The following is a 4,563-nucleotide window of genomic DNA, read 5'->3' as shown; positions in this document are numbered from 1 at the left end:
TCTACAATTGTAGATTAAGAACAAAATTAACAACTTGTTGGCATGGTAACAATTTGGGAAGAAGGTTCCTTGGTTGTCCTTTATGGCTGGTAAGAAATCTTTGTGATATGAAATATACTAGTCAAAGTATGATTTTAGCTACCTAATTTTAAAAAATGTCATTATTTTGTTAGAGGTCTAACAGGTGCAAGTATTTTGATTGGGTTGATGAGCTAATCTACCCAAGAGGAAGAGTTCTTGTATCTTGTTTAGTAAATAATGGTGAATAGGATCAAAGAAAATGTTGAAAAAATAAATAGGAGGGAGAAATTTTTTATTAGCATAATTGTCATGCTGGTTGTTGTCTTGTTGGTTTTGAGTTGGAGGAGAAAAGGCAAAGGAAATGTAAAAGGAGGAAAGTTGCTACTAAGTTTGGAGTGATGTTTTGTTGAATAAGCAGAAGAAAATTTGAAGGTGGCCTTGATTGATTGTCAAACTAAAACTGTATTTTGTGATGGAGAAAAAATGGACCTGTTTGTTTGTAAAAACATTTGAATCAAGTCTACAAATTGATGTATGAGATAGGATTTAAGATTGAAAATATATGAGGTGTATGTTTTTTTGTAAGAAACTAGACATGTTTTGTTTGTAAGAAAGTGGTCTCAATTCTGACATTATAGTTGTTCTCAAATATCTTGTCCCAATTTTACATTAAAGGGTCCTTGATTGTGTCTTTAAACCTATCCCAATTGTATGCATTAATATAGAAAACAAGCTATAAAAGAAAATAAAACAAGAAAAGGCAGAGACATATGAAAACAATTGGCATAAATTCATAGCTTTATTCATAACCTTCTAAATGGTCCTTAACATGTTTCCTGTTCAGTTGGGTTGGGGACCATAAACAAAAAGTACAGAATGTCACAATTAGCTAAACTAGTTTTAGATACAGTGGTCATCTTAATTCTAGATGTCAAGCCAAAAGTTCAAAAAGAAAGGCATTATTGTAGCGAGCAATCAGTTATCACAGCATTTTTTCTTTCCCCTTTGATGTAGATGAACTAACAACATCCATTTTTGATTTGGCAGTGATAGCAACATACCTATGAATATCTCTAATCTTGAAGGGCATCTACGCTTTTGCTTTAGTTGTAGGTAATGGATTGTTGCTATAATTCTCTTGAGAGCTTGACAGGCCAAACACTTCATTTATATCTTGTTGATCTAGGGCAAAGTATGTTAAATCCACCTTAACTAATGGTTCAATAATTGCAATAATAAAAAAAATTAAAACTATATAGCATCTTATATATCCATGAAAGTGAGTCCAAATAAGCATATACTTCTCATATCAGTGCTTGTTATTTTCGCAGTTGATACAACTGCAACTTTGGTTCCACCCTACTGTCTCTTTTGCAAAAAATAGCAACATGTAGCAAACTTCAAAATGCATTATGAAAATAAAAATAAAAATACTAAATCAAAACATGTATTTCTATCCTTTTTTTTGAAGACTCTATAGCAGGTCCCTTGATTGTCCTTCTTACTTGTAGCTTAAAAGGGAAGCAATCATTTACATATTTGACAAGTCAATGTCATGTTCTCCCACACATGTAGTCTGAGATCCTCCAATTGGTATTGAACTTGTATTTACTGGATTTTGGTTAAAAGAATCAATTTGGTTGGATCCAATATTAGTTTCTTCAGCCCCAACACCTTGAACATATTTTAGAAGCTTGTAAGGCCTCACCTTATGCCTCTTTTGATGACGATGCTTACACTTCTTAATTTGCCTCATTCTACTCATTTCTTCTTGATATTCTTCTTTACTTGTTGAACCTTATCTGCCTTTCTCCTCCTTAGTTTGTTATGCATTCCAATTGTTTTACTATTAAACTTCACTTATATTATTAGCCGCCCAAACAGTTTCTCCATTCATAGGGCATACTGATCCTTCATAGAACTTCAAATAAATCTTCACTATATACCAACTTGAAACAAACTTCAGAGGGTCGTTTTTAGCCATCCAAAGTGCTGGCATGGGAGTAGGGAATACCTATTAGCTCTCATATTCTATAAGTACAAGTTTACTCCTTGATGTTCACTGCATATTTGTCACCATAAGGGCATCCAACTTCATACAAGTCATCATTTGACTTGAATGGAAAATAATCAGGTGGTGCTCTCTCCATATTTTTATGTATTCTCTCAAGAATTTTGGGGCAATAATGATAATTTTATCATTTCTCTTTGGGAAAATCCCTGTTCTTTTGCATTCTTTTCATCATGTAGAACTATATTAACTCCATTATTCTTTTCAATTATTGGCTTTTGTCTAGCATCCAGTATTTTGCTATTATAGCACTTATAGATATTGTTCAATAACATAACACATTTAGGATGGATGCTAAAATAGCTCCACTCCACTAATTTGGTGGCATGTCTTCAAACCACTTGGCTATATCCAAATCACTTTTAGCCATTTGTCCCATTGTGGTGATGAATTGGACTGGTGTTGTTGCTTTGGCAACATCCCATAATGCTTTTCTCAAAAACTTCTTATTTTAAACTAGCAATTGAAAAATTATTGTGCAAGTGTTTAACACAGAACCTATGGGTTGTATTTGGAAAAATATTATAACATGGTTCAATTAAAACTTTTTGTTTGTTAGTCGTTATAGTCCACTCATAATCTTTTCCAATTTTCAAATCTTCTTTTAGTACTCTGAAGAACAAAGCCCAAGAATCCTTATATTCAATATTTGTTATAGTATATGTAATTGAAAAATGCAATTGTTAGCATCAACTCCAATAACTATCAACAATACCCCCCTCTATTAGTTCTTTCAAAGCGCCATTAACTCCAATAAATGGCCTACATCCATTTAAAAGTCCATGTTTCACTCTAGCAAAACATATGTACAATCTTTTAAATCTCTATTTTCCTGTTTTAGCATCTTTATAGCCATCAACAGTCTTCATTAAAATAGTACTACTAGGGTTGGATCTTTGAATTTCATGCATATAAATGCCCAAATTGTTGTACTAGTCAGTTTGACTACCATGAACAATGTTCATAGCTTTTCTCTTTGCAGTGAATATTTGATTTTTAGTTAAGGAATGCCTATTTTCTTTCATCACTATCTTCCTAAAATGTTCCAAATCTAACTCAGGATTACACTTGAACTCTTCACAATATTTCTTAGCTATCCATCTAGAATGCACAAGAGAGTTACCATAAGTAAAATCACATATGTGGTTGTCTTCAAAAGTTCTAATTTGAACCCTAGCATCTTAAAAAGTTCTAATTTGAACACTCCGACCTGCACTTAGCTTTCTAGCATATATAACCAATTTATATTCATCACTTCTGCATTTAACTCTACCCATAATTAATATTGCTTCACAAACTTACACAGCCCACCTCATCACACAATAGTTTTGTATAGCTAAAAGTTTCAAATTTGTAAAGATCATTTTTAGCTCTAATTTTAGATCGTTACATCCTTAGGATTAAATCAATAGACCTTTTAGAAGAATTTTCATCATCAAGTTCATGAATACTCTCAAAATCTGATTCTGAATCAGGAACTACCTCTGTATTATCTTTCTCAACCACCATGTCATTGCCTTTCACTTCAATTCTTGTACTTTCGTGTCTATGACTGTCTATCGCTAACCATTCAACATTTTTGTCTATATTATCATGAAATATAGCATCATCAACATCATCACCTATTTTATAATAAAAATCAATATAGTTGAAAATTGTGTCTCAGCACTAAAATTAGAGCCATTATCATCTTTATATTAACCATCATTATTAGCACCTTCTTCATGTTCATGCATGTCATTGTTATCATTTCCATTTTCATCTTCTTTGTGGTGTCATCTACCTTATAAGGATCATAACTAAGTTGTTGAACTAGAATTTCATGAAAGGACACTTCAAGTAGATCCAGTCTCGCTTTTAGTATACCCATTCAATTCTCTACTGTTATCTATCCTTCTAAAATTGCTATTTTTCCAATTAGAATACCTCTTATGAGCATATACACCAACACCCTCAAAAACACTTAAACTTATATTTTCAATATAGTCAAACACACACAAATCTCCACTTTTTTAATCAGGATGAGATATATGAAATCTACCCTCCATAGTGACACCTTAACGTAACAAGTGCATTGCCTTTTTTTGGTTAAAGAAAATAAAGAAAAGCATATATATATATATATATAAGTAGAAAAAATAGTTTTAATCTTCATAATTTATGCACTAAACCGTCAACCCATACTATCATCTCCATACACATATCATTAAAGATACAAGGAACCACTTTGTCACTTTACTCATACACATGTCCGAATACAACTAAAAAATTGCATTAGTAGTCCCCATTACCATAAATTATCGGCAAGTGGCACCTATAATGTAAATACAAGGGTCCACATCTAAAATATAATAATCAAAACAAGACAAATTTTATATTTTTAACTTTTATTCATTCACATGCCTAAATAATCAATATCACCATAAAAAATAACATGTATAATGCAAACACAAGAGACCACATTTAAAGTA

This window comes from Coffea eugenioides, chromosome 6 (assembly GCF_003713205.1).
Source record: "Coffea eugenioides isolate CCC68of chromosome 6, Ceug_1.0, whole genome shotgun sequence".
Classification (NCBI taxonomy): Eukaryota; Viridiplantae; Streptophyta; class Magnoliopsida; order Gentianales; family Rubiaceae; genus Coffea; species Coffea eugenioides.
Note: the sequence above shows the minus strand (reverse complement) of the source record.